General features: G+C 43.0%; 1 protein-coding gene across 1 annotated transcript in view; it reads right to left on the bottom strand.

Moving 5' to 3' along the window:
• The window catches only part of SMARCA2 (SWI/SNF related, matrix associated, actin dependent regulator of chromatin, subfamily a, member 2), a 216,339-nt gene extending 214,842 nt beyond the window's left edge, over nucleotides 1-1,497 (bottom strand). The window contains exon 1 of the mRNA XM_023539439.2: nucleotides 1,371-1,497. The gene's annotated coding sequence lies outside the window, so the exon portion shown is untranslated. The remainder of the gene's footprint in view (nucleotides 1-1,370) is intronic.
• Between the last annotated feature and the right edge of the window lie 15,410 nt (nucleotides 1,498-16,907).

Raw genomic sequence — 16,907 nt, 5'->3', positions numbered from 1 at the left:
AGCAAACTCGAAAGCAGGGAGCGAGGAGGAAGGGGTGCGTGTCATCGTTGGGAGGAGGCACCCACCCGGTCTCCCCGCCTCCCGCCCTCGCCAACCCCCCCCTCCTTCCCCTCGCAGCCCTTCCCCTTACCCGGCGAACGCCACCGCCGCTGCCCGGGTGCGCGCGGGTCCTGTTTGTGACAGTCAGGCAGAGAGGATTATCCGGATCATGGCCTCTCGGCCAGCAGCCGCTGTGGCTCTCCCGGGCCCCGCGTGCCCCCAGCACCTGGACGATCGCGGGCGCCCCACGCCCGCGCTCCCCGCGGCGCTGGCAAGGGGCTGACTTGAAGCACAAGAAAACAGACCCAGGGAGGGGGAGGGCAATGAAACCAAGCCCGGAGAGCACCTCCGACCTCCCTCTCCCGGCTTCTCCCTCCCTCCCTCCCTCCCAGGTTGCGGCCCGAGCCGGACACCTTGAACTTCAACACCCAAGCCCGCGCCGTCCCCAGGAACCGGGCGCAGGGACTGCCGCAGCGCCCGGGAGGCAGCTCCCCGCTAGCACCCGTGCCCACAGGCCTGCCCGCCAGTCAGCGCCCCCATCCCCGCCCGAGGGAACTAGGAAAGTGGAGGTGACACTTCCGATCCGGCACGCACCGGCCCGGCGGCAGTGCCTGTCGCCTCCCAGGCGCGCCAGCTCCGGCTCTCCCGCCGCTATCCGCTCTCTCACGTCCCTGCAGCCCGAGCCCTTTAAACAAGTCCCCGGGAGCGGGTGGCAGCCGCGATCGCTGGCGCCCCGCCGCCCGCGAGCTCCTCACCCTCCAGCGCCCCTTCCAACTCCTCCCGGGAGGACTGCTCGGGATGGATGGTCGCGTTTGCATCCTCCTCCCGTATCCTCCCGCCACCCTCCTTCTCTCCAGGTTTTTAAGGGGTTGGGGGCATTGCAACCTTGCCGAGTGTGTGTGTGTGTGTGTGCGTGCGTCTGTGTGTTGCAACCTTGACTTGGCAGCGCATCGCCACCTCCTCCCGAGGGTCAAGGCTGTGGTTTGGTGCTTGTTGTCTCTCCTTGCCCCCTTTCAGTCGTAGCGATCCCTGTTATTATTAGCAAGGCCAAGCTCGGTGGAAACTTTCCCGTTTCTTCCACGGCCGCTGGGAGCTGTTGTTAGCGCATTCCACCTGAGGCCCGCGGGGAGGAGGCGGGCTTTTTTTGTTGTTGTTGTGGCGCTCGGCCCGCCTGTTTGTTTTGGTCTCCGTGCATGCACAATAAATAATCATTAGGATCATAATGCATAATCCCCGGCGCAGGCGGCGGCCGCGGGTTTCCGCGGCGGCTGCGGCAGCTGGGAGGCCGAAGGGAGGGGACCGCGGAGAAAGGAGTTGTAAGTTATATTTACCTTGCTCGCGCGGAGTGTGCTGGCTGAATCCCTTCCCTCTCTGAGTCACCCAGAGTACAGAAACAGCGAGCGAGGACTCGATTATGAATATGACTTCATTGATGACAGCCGTCCCCTCCTCTTCCTAAACTCGAGCTCCGCCCCGCGTCCCACCCTCGCCGCCTCCGCGGGCGCCGGAAGACGCGCCGCTGTTGGCCCCGCGCGCCGTTCCTCCCTGCGCGCCCGGGCGCGGGTTGGCCGGACGAGCCTGTCACTCGCGCAGCTCAGCGACTCCGGGCGAGCGGGGGGGAGGAGGGGCGGTGTGCAAGAATGTGGCTCGAGACAGCTCGGCCGTATGCGTGGAACAGTGTGTGTCTGCAAGGCGCCGGCTCAGTGCCGCGCGTGTGCCTGGGGCACATCCACTGCGCAGGACGCACTCGGCCCCCAGCCTGCTGGAGTTGGGCTCCCGCGGTCCTTTCCCCGGAGGGCTTCCCCCTGGGACGCCGCGGGCTCCTCTGGGGAGGCTGGAGGAGAGAAGGAGGCGCCGCGAAAAGAAGGGCAGCTCAGTAATAGTGCGTAGTAGTTTGGACTATGTGGAGAAGGTGCTGGAATTTAACTGTGCCTCCGCCTGCCAGAGCCAGCCTGCAGAGAGAAAGGGAGGGGACGAGGGGGAGGGCTCCGGGTGGCACCAAAAGCTTGTTGGTGGCCCAGTGTTGACCAAGGGGGAAAAGGGGCATTGTGGTGCCGGGGGAAACTTTTTCTCTCCACCGCTCCCCCCCCCCCGGGCTGTAATTTTAAATCAGCTCCTTTTTCCCCCCTGTAAACAGGCAGGCGGGCACAAAGAACATTCCTGCCAAATTTGCTCTTCTCCAAAGAACTGCGAGCTTTCCAATGCCAGCGAGGGAGAAACAGCTGAGAGGCTGAACGCCTTATAAATAAATAAGCCCTCCTTAACCCGTAAGAGTCAGAATCAATTCAATGGCAATGGGTTTGGTTTCGGTTTGGAACCCCTCTGTTTACTCCGCGGACTTGTCACAGCCCTTTAACCTTCCCTCGCCTGTCATCTTCACCTAAAATATACACGAAAATATGGTAAACAACCCCGATTGCCCCGAGTGGGCTAGGGAGCAGTTGGAGAATGGAACCTGCGTTTGATTTAAGAAGGGAAATAAATCTCTTATTCTCTGCAAACCGCTGTGTCTTCTTCCCCACCTCACGATTAAGACTAGTAACAGCTACACACAGTAAGCTGTTGGCCCTTTGCGATTTACAGATCTCTTGTTCCAATTTTGCCTTGAAAAGCAGGACTTTGGTGGGACCAACAAGTCAATGTTTGCTGAGACCATTTCACTTTTAGCTTTACGAAGTGTGAAAGAATGTGAGGACATTTTAAATCGAGGGTCTATTATTTTAGACTCTGGTTAATGTAGATGCTTGACTCTCAAAATTACAACTGTTCCTATGTGGTAGTGTGAAAAATATGATTTATCCCTTATTTTGTAATATAATGGCTTAAATTCGTCATACAAAGTGCACTGTGATTCTTGGGTGAGGATTCTTCCCTCTGAAGTAAAACCCTATTTTAAAACCATTTTACTGTTGCAAAATTGACTGTGTTTGAGCAGTCAGGACTGAAATGCAGTTCTAGGATGCTCAAAATTATGGACTGGATAAGTCAAAGACAAGAGACAATGGTGAGAACTCCAAATGCTCCCTGTGGTCATTAAGTGGCCTGGATTGTTTACATAGCTGGGCCACTACTGGCTTAGGCCCAGTCTGCAAGGGCACCATTTTATGGTGGTGAGGAGTGTCAACTGTCACCCACTCTAGAGTTTTCCGAGGCCTTGTTACGTGCTTCTTAACTTTAGGTTCATAATTTTCTCTCTCCCAAAGCAAACCTCAAGACAACAAAAGGTAGCACATCTAAGAGAAAGGTATGCTGTGAGAACTGGTTTTTCTGCCTGAGGACATCCAGTATAACTATTAACAGGGAAATATGCAATGAGAAATCTTAAGCAAAGTTAGCATTGTAGTAAAAGTGTGGTAAAAATACTAACCAACTTCTGACTGCCTAATAAATTACAACTAATATAGAGATGAAGAATGCTGTCACCTTCAGAGTCAAAAAGAACATACCAAGATCTGTCCTGAAATACAGTGCTGTCAGTGATAGGATAATATCCCTACTCCCACAAGAAAGACCAGTTGATAAGACTATTGTTCAAATGTACTCACCAGCCACTAATGCCGAAGATGAAGAAATTGAAGTTTTTTTACCAACCTCTGTAGTCTGAAATTGATCAAACATGCAATCAAGATGCATTGGTAATTACTGATTATTGGAATGTAAACTGTAGAAACAAAGAAGTAGGATCGGTAGTTGGGAAATATAGCTTTGATGATAGTAACCATGCGGGAGATCACATAGCAGAATTTTGCAAGACCAATGACTTACGCATTGGAAATACCTTTTGTCAACAACATAAAAGATGTCTATACACATGAACATTGCCCGATGGAATACACAGGAATCAAATCGACTATATCGGTGGGAAGAGAAGGTGGAGAAGCTCAATATCATCAGTCAGAACAAGGTCTGGGCCAATCGTGGAACAAAACATCAATTGCTCATATGCAAGTTCCAGCTGAAGAGGAAGAAAATGAAAACAAGTCCATGAAAGCCAAAGTAGGACCTTGAGTATTTCCCATCTGAATTTAGAGACCATCTCAAGGAGAGATTTGATGCATTGAATACTAATGACCAAAGACCTGACGAGGTGTGGCATAACATCAAGGACTTCATCTATGAAGAAAGCAAAAGATCATTAAAAAGACAGGCAAGAAAGAAAAGATCAAAATGGGTATCTGAAGAGACTCTGAAACTTGTTTTGGAACATAGAGTAGCAAAAGTGAAAGGAAGAAATGATGAAGTAAAAGAACTGAACAGATTTCAAAGGGCTGCTCAAGAAGACAAAGTATTATAATGAAATGTGCAGAGACCTGGAGGTAGAAAGCCAAAACGGAAGAACATATTCAGTATTTCTCAAGCCGAAAGAACTGAAGAAAAAATTCAAGCCTCAAGTTGCAATACTGAAGGATTCTACAGGGAAAATATTAAACGACACAGGAAGCACCAAAAGAAGATGGAAGGAATATACAGTCATTGTACCAAAAAGAATTGGTCAGTGTTTAGCCATTTCAGGAGGTAGGATGTGATCAAGAACCGATGGTATCGAAGGAAGAAGTCCAAGCTGCACTGAAGGCATTGGTGAAAAACAAAGCTCCAAGAATTGACAGAATACCAATTGAAATGTTTCTACAAATGGATGCAATGCTGAAAGTGCTCACTCATCTATGCCAAGAAATTCAGAAGACGGCTACCTGGCCAACTCACTGGAAGAGATCCTTATTTGTGGCCATTCCAAAGAAAGGTGATCCAACAGAACGTAGAAATTATCGAACAATATCATTAACATCACACGCAAGTAAAGTTTTGCTGAAGATAAATTCAAAAGCAGTTGCTACAGTATGTCAACAGAGAACTGCCAGAAATTCAAACTGGATTCAGAAGAGTACATGGAACGAGGGATATCACCGCTGATGTCAGATGGATCTTCTCTGAAAGCAGAGACTATCAGAAGGGTGTTTACCTGTGTTTTATTATTGACGATGCAAAGGCATTCAACTGTGCAGATCATAAGAAAGTATGGATAACGTTTCAAAGAATGGAAATTCCAGAACAGTTAACTGTACTCATGAGAAACCTGGACATAGACCAAGAGGCAGTGATTCAAACAGAACAAGGGGATACTGTGTGGTTTAAGATCACGAAAAGTGTGCATCAGGGTTGTATCCTTTCACCATACCTATTCAACTTGTATGCTGAGCAAATCTGAGAAGCTGGACTATATGAAGAAGAATACTGGGTCAGGATTGGAGGAAGACTCATTAACAACCTGCGATATGTAAATGACACAGCCTTGCTTGCTGAAAGTGAAGAGGACTTGAAGCACTTATTGATGAAGATCAAAGACCACAGCCTTCAGTATGGATTACACCTCAACATAAAGAAAACAAAAATTCTCACAACTGGACCAATAAGCAACATCATCATAAACGGAGAAAAGATTGACGTTGTCAAGGATTTCATTTTGCTTGTATCCACAATCAATGCCCATGGAAGCAGCAGTCAAGAAATCAAAAGATACATTGCATTGGGCAAATCTGCTGCAAAAGACCTCTTTAAAGTGTTAAAAAACAAATATGAGGTTTGGAGGACTAAGGTGGGCCTTAGCCAAGCCAGGGTATTTTCAGCCACCTCACAAGCTGTGAAAACTGGGCAGTCAATAAGGAAGACTGAAGAAGAATTGATGCCTTTGAATTATGGTACTGGCAAAGAATATTGAACATACCATGCACTGCCAGAAGAATGAATAGGTCTGTCTTGGAAGACGTATAGCCAGCATGCTCCTTGGAAGCCAGGATGGAGGGACTTCAACTCACATACTTTGAATATGTTATCAGGAGAGACCAGTCCATGGAGGACATCAAAAAGTCAGCAAAAAAGAGGAAGACCCTCAACAAGATGGATTGACACAGTGGCCGCAACAGTGGCCTCAAGTATAACGATTGTGAGAATGGAGCAGGACTGGACAATGTTTTGTTCTGTTGTACGTAAGGTCTCTATGAGTTGGAACTGACTTGAAGGCACCTAATAACAATAATAATCATATAGCCAGATAGCCTGTTGTTGTTGTCGTTAGGTGCTGTCGAGTCAGTTCCAACTCATAGTGACACTATGCACAACAGAATGAAACACTGCCTGGTCGTGCGCCATCCTTACAATGGTTGTTACGCTTGAGCTCATTGTTGCAGCCACTGTGTCAATCCACCTTGTTGAGGGTCTTCCTCTTTCCCACTGATGCTGCACTTTACCAAGCATGATGTCCTCCACGGACTGATCCCTCCTGACAACGTGTCCAAAGTATGTAAGATGCAGTCTCACCATCCTTGTGTCTAAGGGGCATTCTGTTTGCACTTCTTCCAAGACAGATCTGTTCGTTCTTTTGGCAGTCCATGGCGTATTCGATATCCTTCGCCAACACCACAATTCAAAGGTGTCAATTCTTCTTCGGTCTTCCTTATTCATTTTCCAGCTTTCACATGCATATGATGCGATTGAAAATACCCATGGCTTGGGTCAGGCACACCTTAGTCTTCAAGGTGATATCTTTGCTCTTCGACACTTTAAAGAGGTCTTTTGCAGCAGATTTGCCCAATGCAACGCGTCTTTTGATTTCTTGACTGCTGCTTCCATGGCTGTTGATTGTGGGTCCAAGTAAAATGAAATCCTTGACAGCTTCAGTCTTTTCTCTGTTTACCATGATGTCGCTTATTGGTCCAGCTGTGAGGATTTATTTTTTCTTTATGTTGAGGTGTAAGCCATACTGAAGGCTGTGGTCTTTGATCTTCACTAGTAAGTGCTTCAAGTCCTCTTCACTTTCAGCAAGCAAGTTTGTGTTATCTGCATAACGCAGGTTGTTAATGAGCCTTCCTCCAATCCTGATGCCCCATTCTTCATATAGACCAGTTTCTCGGATTATTTGCTCAGCATACAGATTGAATAGGTATGGTGAAAGGATACAACTGGGATGCACGCCTTTCCTGACTTTAAACCACTCATTATCCCCTTGTTCTATTCGCACAACTGCCTTTTGATCTATGTAAAGATTCCTCACAAGCACAAAGGTTCTGGAATTCCCATTCTTCGCAATCTTACCCATAGTTTGTTATGATCCACACAGTCGAATGCCTTTGCATAGTCAATAAAACACAGGTAAACATCCTTCTGGTATTCTCTGCTTTCAGCCAGGATCCATCTGACATCAGCAATGATATCCCCAGTTCCACGTCCTCTTCTGAAACCGGCCTGAATTTCTGGCAGTTCCCAGTTGACATACTGCTGCAGCCGTTTTTGAATGATCTTCAGCAAAATTTTGCTTGCGTGCGACATTGTTCTATAATTTCCACATTCGGTTGGATCACCTTTCTTGGGAATAGGCATAAATATGGATCTCTTCCAGTCAGTTGGCCAGGAAGCTGTCTTCCATATTTCTTGGCATAGACGAGTGAGCACCTCCAGCGCTGCATCTGTTTGTTGAAACATCTCAGTTGATATTCCATCAATTCCTGGAGCCTTGTTTTTCGCCAATGCCTTCAGTGCAGCTTGGACTTCTTCCTTCAGTACCATCGGTTCCTGATCATATGCCACCTCTTGAAATGGTTGAACATCGACTAATTCTTTTTGGTACAATGACTCTGTGTATTCCTTCCATCTTTTTTTTTTTTTTTTCAGCTGTTATCTTTTTTTTTTTATTAACTTTTATTAAGCTTCAAGTGAATGTTTACAAATCCAATCAGTCTGTCACATATAAGTTTACATACATCTTACTCCGTACTCCCACCTGCTCTTCCCCTATTGAGTCAGCCCTTTCAGTCTCTCCTTTTGTGACAATTTTGTCAGCTTCCCTCTCTCTCTATCCTCCCATCCCCCCTCCAGACAAGAGCTGCCAACACACTCTCAAGTGTCCATCTGATATAATTAGCTCACTCTTCATCAGCATCTCTCTCCCGCCCGCTGACCAGTCCCTTTCATGTCTGATGAGTTGTCTTCAGGGATGGTTCCTGTCCTGGGCCGACAGAAGGTCTGGGGAGCATGGCCGCCGGGATTCCTCCAGTCTCAGTCAGACCATTAAGTATGGTCTTTTTACGAGAATTTGGGGTCAGCGTCCCACTGATCTCCTGTTCCCTCAGGAGTTCTCTGTTGTGCTCCCTGTCAGGGCAGTCATCGATTGTGGCCGGGCACCAACTAGTTCTTCTGGTCTCAGGATGATGTAGGTCTCTGGTTCATGTGGCCCTTTCTGTCTCTTGGGTTCCTAGTTGTCGTGTGACCTTGGTGTTCTTCATTTTCCTTTGCTCCAGGTGGGTTGAGACCAATTGAAACATCTTGGATGGCCGCTTGTTAGCATTTAAGACCCCAGACGCCACATTTCAAAGTGGGATGCAGAATGTTTTTATAATAGAATTATTTTGCCAATTGACTTAGAAGTCCCCTCAAACCATGTTCCCCAGACCCCCCACCCCTGCTCCGCTGACCTTTGAAGCATTCATTTTATCCTGGAAACTTCTTTGCTTTTGGTCCAGTCCAATTGAGCTGACCTTCCATGTATTGAGTGTTGTCTTTCCCTTCACCCAAAGCAGTTCTTATCTACTGATTAATCAATAAAAAACCCTCTCCCTCCCTCCTTCCCTCCCCCCTTCGTAACCACAAAACTATGTGTTCTTCTCAGTTTTTACTATTTCTCAAGATCTTATAATAGTGGTCTTATACAATATTTGTCCTTTTGCCTCTGACTAATTTCACTCAGCATAATACCTTCCAGGTTCCTCCATGTTATGAAATATTTCACAGATTCATCACTGTTCTTTATCGATGCGTAGTATTCCATTGTGTGAATATATGATCATTTGTTTATCCATTCATCCGTTGATGGACACCTTGGTTGCTTCCATCTTTTTGCTACTGTAAACATTGCTGCAATAAACATGGGTATGCATATATCTGTTTGTGTGAAGGCTCTTGTTTCTCTAGGGTATATTCCTAGGAGTGGGATTTCTGGGTTGTATGGTAGTTCTATTTCTAACTGTTTAAGATAACGCCAGATGGATTTCCAAAGTGGTTGTACCATTTTACATTCCCACCAGCAGTGTATGAGAGTTCCAATCTCTCCGCAGCCTCTCCAACATTTATTATTTTGTGTTTTTTGGATTAATGCCAGCCTTGCTGGTGTGAGATGGAATCTCATCTTAGTTTTAATTTGCATTTCTCTAATGGCTAATGATCAAGAGCATTTTCTCATGTATCTGTTAGCTGCCTGAATATCTTCTTTAGTGAAATGTGTGTTCATATCCTTTGCCCACTTCTTGATTGGGTTGTTTGTCTTTTTGCGGTTGAGTTTTGACAGAATCATGTAGATTTTGGAGATCAGGCACTGGTCTGAGATGTCATAGCCGAAAATTCTTTCCCAGTCTGTAGGTGGTCTTTGTACTCTTTTGGTGAAGTCTTTAGATGAGCATAGGTGTTTGATTTTTAGGAGCTCCCAGTTATCGGGTTTCTCTTCATCATTTTTGGTAATGTTTTGTATTCTGTTTATGCCTTGTATTAGGGCTCCTAGGGTTGTCCCTATTTTTTCTTCCATGATCTTTATCGTTCTAGTCTTTATGTTTAGGTCTTTGATCCACTTGGAGTTAGTTTTTGTGCATGGTGTGAGGTATGGGTCCTGCTTCATTCTTTTGCAAATGGATATCCAGTTATGCCAGCACCATTTGTTAAAAAGACTATCTTTTCCCCAATTAACTGACACTGGTCCTTTGTCAAATATCAGCTGCTCATACGTGGATGGATTTATATCTGGATTCTCAATTCTGTTCCATTGGTTTATGTGCCTGTTGTACCAGTACCAGGCTGTTTTGACTACTGTGGCTGTATAATATGTTCTGAAATCAGGTAGAGTGAGGCCTCCCACTTTCTTCTTCTTTTTCAGTAATGCTTTGCTTATCAGGGGTTTCTTTCCCTTCCATATGAAATTGATGATTTGTTTCTCTATCCCCTTAAAATATGACATTGGAATTTGGATCGGAAGTGCGTTATATGTATAGATGGCTTTTGGTAGAATAGACATTTTTACTATGTTAAGTCTTCCTACCCATGAGCAAGGTATGTTTTTCCACTTAAGTATGTCCCTTTGAATTTCTTGTAGTAGAGCTTTGTAGTTTTCTTTATATAGGTCTTTTACATCCTTGGTAAGATTTATTCCTAAGTATTTTATCTTCTTGGGGGCTACCGTGAATGGTATTGATTTGGTTATTTCCTCTTCGGTGTTCTTTTTGTTGATGTAGAGGAATCCAAGTGATTTTTGTATGTTTATTTTATAACCTGAGACTCTGCCAAACTCTTCTATTAGTTTCAGTAGTTTTCTGGAGGATTCCTTAGGGTTTTCTGTGTATAAGATCATGTCATCTGCAAATAGTGATAACTTTACTTCCTCCTTGCCAATCCGGATACCCTTTATTTCTTTGTCTAGCCTAATTGCCCTGGCTAGGACTTCAAATACGATGTTGAATAAGAGCGGTGATAAAGGGCATCCTTGTCTGGTTACCGTTCTCAAGGGAAATGCTTTCAGGTTCTCTCCATTTAGAGTGATATTGGCTGTTGGCTTTGCATAGATGCCCTTTATTATGTGGAGGAATTTTCCTTCAATTCCTATTTTGGTAAGAGTTTTTATCATAAATGGGTGTTGGACTTTGTCAAATGCCTTTTCTGCATCAATTGATAAGATCATGTGGTTTTTATCTTTTGTTTTATTTATGTGATGGATTACATTAATGGTTTTTCTGATATTAAACCAGCCTTGCATACCTGGTATAAATCCCACTGGATCAGGGTGAATTATTTTTTTGATGTGTTGTTGGATTCTATTGGCTAGAATTTTGTTGAGGATTTTTGCATCTGTGTTCATGAGGGATATAGGTCTATAATTTTCTCTTTTTGTAATGTCTTTACCTGGTTTTGGTATCGGGGAGATGGTGGCTTCATAGAATGAGTTGGGTAGTATTCCGTCATTTTCTATGCTTTGAAATACCTTCAGTAGTAGTGGTGTTAACTCTTCTCTGAAAGTTTGGTAGAACTCTGCAGTGAAGCCGTCCGGGCCAGGTCTTTTTTTTTGTTGGAAGTTTTTTGATTACCGTTTCAATCTCTTTTTTTGTTATGGTTCTATTTAGTTGTTCTACTTCTGAATGTGTTAGTTTAGGTAGGTAGTGTTTTTCCAAGAATTCATCCATTTCTTCTAGGTTTTCAAATTTGTTAGAGTATAATTTTTCGTAGTAATCTGAAATGATTCTTTTAATTTCATTTGGTTCTGTTGTGATGTGGTCCTTCTCGTTTCTTATTTGGGTTATTCGTTTCCTTTCCTGTATTTCTTTAGTCAGTCTAGCCAATGGTTTATCAATTTTGTTAATTTTTTCAAAGAACCAGCTTTTGGCTTTGTTAATTCTTTCAATTGTTTTTCTGTTCTCTAATTCATTTAGTTCAGCTCTAATTTTTATTATTTGTTTTCTTCCGGTGCCTGATGGGTTCTTTTGTTGCTCACTTTCTATTTGTTCAAGTTGTAGGGACAGTTCTCTGCTTTTGGCTCTTTCTTCTTTTTGTATGTGTGCATTTATCGATATAAATTGGCCTCTGAGCACTGCTTTTGCTGTGTCCCAGAGGTTTTGATAGGAAGTATTTTCATTCTCGTTGCTTTCTATGAATTTCCTTATTCCCTCCTTGATGTCTTCTATAACCCAGTCTTTTTTCAGGAGGGTATTGTTCATTTTCCAAGTATTTGAGTTCTTTTCCCTAGTTTTTCTGTTATTGATTTCTAGTTTTATTGCCTTGTGGTCTGAGAAGATGCTTTGTAATATTTCGATGTTTTGGACTCTGCAAAGGTTTGTTTTATGACCTAATATGTGGTCTATTCTAGAGAATGTTCCATGTGCGCTAGAAAAAAAAGTATACTTTGCAGCAGTTGGGTGTAGAGTTCTGTATAAGTCAATGAGGTCAAGTTGTTGATTGTTGTAAGTAGGTCTTCCGTGTCTCTATTGAGCTTCTTACTGGATGTCCTGTCCTTCTCCGAAAGTGGTGTGTTGAAGTCTCCTACTATAATTGTGGAGGTGTCTAATCTCACTTTTCAATTCTGTTAAAATTTGATTTATGTATCTTGCAGCCCTGTCATTGGGTGCGTAAATATTTAATATGGTTATGTCTTCCTGATCAATTGTCCCTTTTATCATTATATAGTGTCCTTCTTTATCCTTTGTGGTGGATTTAAGTCTAAAGTCTATTTTGTCAGAAATTAATATTGCTACTCCTCTTCTTTTTTGCTTATTATTTGCTTGATATATTTTTTTCCATCCTTTGAGTTTTAGTTTGTTTGTGTCTCTAAGTCTAAGGTGTGTCTCTTGTAGGCAGCATATAGATGGATCGTGTTTCTTTATCCAGTCCGTGACTCTCTGTCTCTTTATTGGTGCATTTAGTCCATTTACATTCAGCGTAATTATAGATAAATAAGTTTTTAGTGTTGTCATTTTGATGCCTTTTCATGTGTGTTGTTGGCAATTTCATTTTTCCACATACTTTTTTGTGCTGAGACGTTTTTCTTAGTAAATTGTGAGATCCTCATTTTCATAGTGTTTGACTTTATGTTAGTTGAGTCGTTACGTTTTTCTTGGCTTTTATCTTGAGTTATGGAGTCGTTATACCTTTTTGTGGTTACCTTATTATTTACCCCTATTTTTCTAAGTAAAAACCTAACTTGTATTGTTCTATATCGCCTTGTATCACTCTCCATCTGGCAGTTCAATGCCTCCTGTATTTAGTCCCTCTTTTTGATTATTGTGATCTTTTACCTATTGACTTCCATGATTCCCTGTTATGTGTATTTTTTTTTTAATTAATCTTAATTTGTTTGTTTTTGTGATCTCCCTATTTGAGTTGATATCAGGACATTCTATTTTGTGACCTTGTATTGTGCTGGTATCTGATATTATTGGTTTTCTGACCAAACAATATCCTTTACTATTTCTTGTAGCTTTGGTTTGGTTTTTGCAAATTCTCTAAACTTGTGTTTATCTGTAAATATCTTAATTTCGCCTTCATATTTCAGAGAGAGTTTTGCTGGATATATGATCCTTGGCTGGCAGTTTTTCTCCTTCAGTGCTCTGCATATGTCGTCCCATTCCCTTCTTGCCTGCATGGTTTCTGCTGAGTAGTCTGAACTTATTCTTATTGATTCTCCCTTGAAGGAAACCTTTCTTTTCTCCCTGGCTGCTTTTAAAATTTTCTGTTTGTCTTTGGTTTTGGCAAGTTTGATGATAATATGTCTTGGTGTTTTTCTTTTTGGATCAATCTTAAATGGGGTTCGATGAGCATCGTCTTTCATGATGTCAGGGAAGTTTTCTGTCAGGAGTTCTTCAACTATTTTCTCTGTGTTTTCTGTCCCCCCTCCCTGTTCTGGGACTCCAATCACCCGCAAGTTATCCTTCTTGATAGAGTCCCACATGATTCTTAGGGTTTCTTCATTTTTTTTAATTCTTTTCTCTGATTTTTTTTCAGCTATGTTGGTGTTGATTCCCTGGTCCTCCAGATGTCCCAGTCTGCATTCTAATTGCTCGAGTCTGCTCCTCTGACTTCCTATTGCGTTGTCTAATCCTGTAATTTTATTGTTAATCTTTTGGATTTCTACATGCTGTCTCTCTATGGATTCTTGCAACTTATTAATTTTTCCACTATGTTCTTGAATAATCTTTTTGAGTTCTTCAACAGTTTTATCGGTGTGTTCCTTGGCTTTTTCTGCAGTTTGCCTTATTTCATTTGTGATGTCTTGAAGCATTCTGTAAATTAAAAAAAAAAAAAGTAAATTAGTTTTTTATATTCTGTATCTGATAATTCCAGGATTGTATCTTCATTTGGGAAAGATTTTGATTCTTTTGTTTGGGGGGTTGGAGAAGCTGTCATGGTCTGCTTCTTTATGTGGTTTGATATGGACTGCTGTCTCCGAGCCATCACTGGGAAACTAGTTTTTCCAGGAAATCTGCTGACTGGTACCCTGGCTCCAGGCTCTGAAAACAATCGCTGCCTCCCCGTATTTGTTCGTTCTCCATCTCTAAATCTGTGTTTGTTGTTCAGGGTTCGTAGATTGTTATGTATGTGATCGATTCACTTGTTTTTCCGAGTCTTTGTTGCAAGAGGGATCCGCAGTAGCGTCCACCTAGTCTGCCGTCTTGGCCCCGCCTCCCTTCCATCTTCTTTTGATGCTTCCTGCGTCATTTAATATTTTCCCCATGGAATCTTTCACTATTGCAACTCGAGGCTTGAATTTTTTCTTCAGTTCTTTCAGCTTGACAAATGCCGAGTGTGTTCTTCCCTTTTGGTTTTCTATCTCCAGCTCTTTTCTCATGTCATTATAATATTTTACTTTGTCTTCTTGAGACGCCCTTTGAAATTTTCTGTTCAGTTCTTTTATTCATCATTTCTTCCTTTTGCTTTAGCTGCTTGACATTCAAGAGCAAGTTTCAGAGCCTCCTCTGGCATCCATCTTGGTCTTTTCTTTCTTTTCTGTTTTTTCAGTGACCTCTGCTTTCTTCATGTATGATGTCCTTGATGTCATTCTAGAACCCATCTGGACTTTGGTCACTAGTGTTCAAAGTGTCAAATCTCTTCTTGAAATGGTCTCTAAATTCAGGTGGGATATACTCAAGGTCATATTTTGGCTCTTGTGGACTTGCTCTGATTTTCTTCAGTTTCAGCTTGAACTTGCATATGAGCAATTGATGGTGTGTTCCACAGTCGGCCCCTGACCTTGTTTTGACTGATGATATTGAGCTTTTCTGTCATCTCTTTCCACCGATGTAGTTGATTTGATTCCTGTGTGTTCCATCTGGTGAGGTCCATGTGTATAGCCACTGTTTATGTTGGTGAAGAAAGGTATTTGCAATGAAGAAGACATTGGTCTTGCAAAATTCTATCATTCGATCTCTGGCATTAGCTACCGGTCCTTCTTTGTTTCCAACTTTTGCTTCCAATCACTAGTAATTATCAATGCATCCTGATTGCATTTTCAATCAATTTCAGACTGCAGAAGCTGATAAAAATCTTCAATTTCTTCATCTTTGTGCTTAGTGGTTGGTGCATAAATTTGAATAATAGTTGTATTAACCGGTCTTCCTTGTATTACTGACAACATTGTATTTCAGGATAGATCTGGAAATGTCCTTTTTGATGATAAATGCAACACCATTCCTCTTCAAGTTGTCATTCCCAGCATAGTAGACTATATGATTTTTGACTCAAAATGGCCAATACCAGTCCATTTGAGCTCACTGATGCCTAGGATGTGAATGTTTATGCATTCCATTTCATTTTTGACCATTTCCAATTTTCCTAAATTCATACTTTGTACATTCCAGGTTCCAATTATTAAAGGATGTTTGCAGCTGTTTCTTCTTATATGAGCCATGCCACATCAGCGAATGAAGGTCTCGAAAGCTTCACTCCATCCATGTTATTAAGGTGGACACTACTTTGGGGAGGCAGCTCTTCCCTGGTCATCTTTTGAGTACCTTCCAACCTGGGGGACCCATCTTCTGACAGTGTATCAGACAATGTTCCGCTGCTATTCATAAGGTTTTCACTGGCTAATTTCTTTCAGAAGTAGACTGCCGAGTCCTTCTTCCTAGTCTGTCTTAGCCTGGAAGCTCAGCTGAAACCTGTCCTCCATGGGTGACCCTGCTGGGATCTGAATACCAGTGGCATAGCTTCCAGCATCACAGCAACAGGCAAGCCTCCACAGTGGGACAAACTGACAGACACATCCAGATAGCCTAGTTGTTTATAAACAGGTTTACGCTAATGGCAACCCTCCCCTACATTAAGTAATATTAGGTTTATAATTTTTTCGGGCCTCACTTGTTTCCCTGGCGTGCCAATTTTCAGAAACGAATGACTTCCCCTTTATTTCCTTATGACTGAGTGTTCTTTATTGCCTTGAGATTCCACCTCCACCTGCCCAAACTTCAAAAAGGGAGCAGTCATCTAAGCAAGACCCTGGTGGAAGAGACTGGCCATTTCTTCTGGCATTTTGTTAGAGGAAAACTTAGGAAGAAAAGACTCCCTTTGTTCTGTGTGTATATTCTTCAGCTCATATAAAATTTCGACCCAGTACTTGGGGTTACAGGAGAGGTTGGTATCCATGTATTATATGCATAACTATGGAAACCAAAAACCAAACTTTATCATTGGGAGCAGAGATTAAATATACGTATCGCCTCTCCCTTTGACCTCACATTGGTCGAAGGACACACAACCTTCTTCCTTCAGGTCTTTACTCTGAAGAGTGGTCGTGTTTGTAGCTTGCACTGCAGCAAGTCGTAATTCTGTTAAATAAGGCTGAGGCTCAGGAGAAATGAAAAGGCAGTACCATTCACTCAGTATGATAAGAAGATTGTAGAACAGCGAGCAGGAGCTTTGTCTCGGAGGTAAAGCAAAATTTAACAATTGATGTTAAGGAAGATGAGGGGCTTCTTTTGTTTTGCAGAAAATGACACAAAAGTGATATGGTTGGCAGTGAGAGCGCCGAGCAGGAAGCTGAACAGGATGTTATCTTCATATGGAGCTTTTCCTTTTGGACTTTGATGAGTCATAATGCGTTCTCTGAACTGGCTTTTTTCTTTCTAGTTTGGCATCAAGGAAGAGAAGTCACTTTTTCATGTCTGTATGACCACATTCACTTGTTATGTGAGTCTGCTTTGGTTGAAGTTCTGTACAGAGTAGATACTGGGTTTGAAAATTGATACCTTGCTCCAAATTTCTCATAAAGAAAAATTCCAGGCAGAAAGTTAGGAAGCTTCTAGTCCCAACAGGCAAACTGTGAAATTGCTCAGCTTCAAACAGGAGCATGTAAG

The sequence above is a fragment of the Loxodonta africana genome, chromosome 9 (genome assembly GCF_030014295.1).
Source record: "Loxodonta africana isolate mLoxAfr1 chromosome 9, mLoxAfr1.hap2, whole genome shotgun sequence".
Classification (NCBI taxonomy): domain Eukaryota; kingdom Metazoa; phylum Chordata; class Mammalia; order Proboscidea; family Elephantidae; genus Loxodonta; species Loxodonta africana.
Note: the sequence above shows the minus strand (reverse complement) of the source record. Positions and strands in the feature narration are given on the sequence as shown.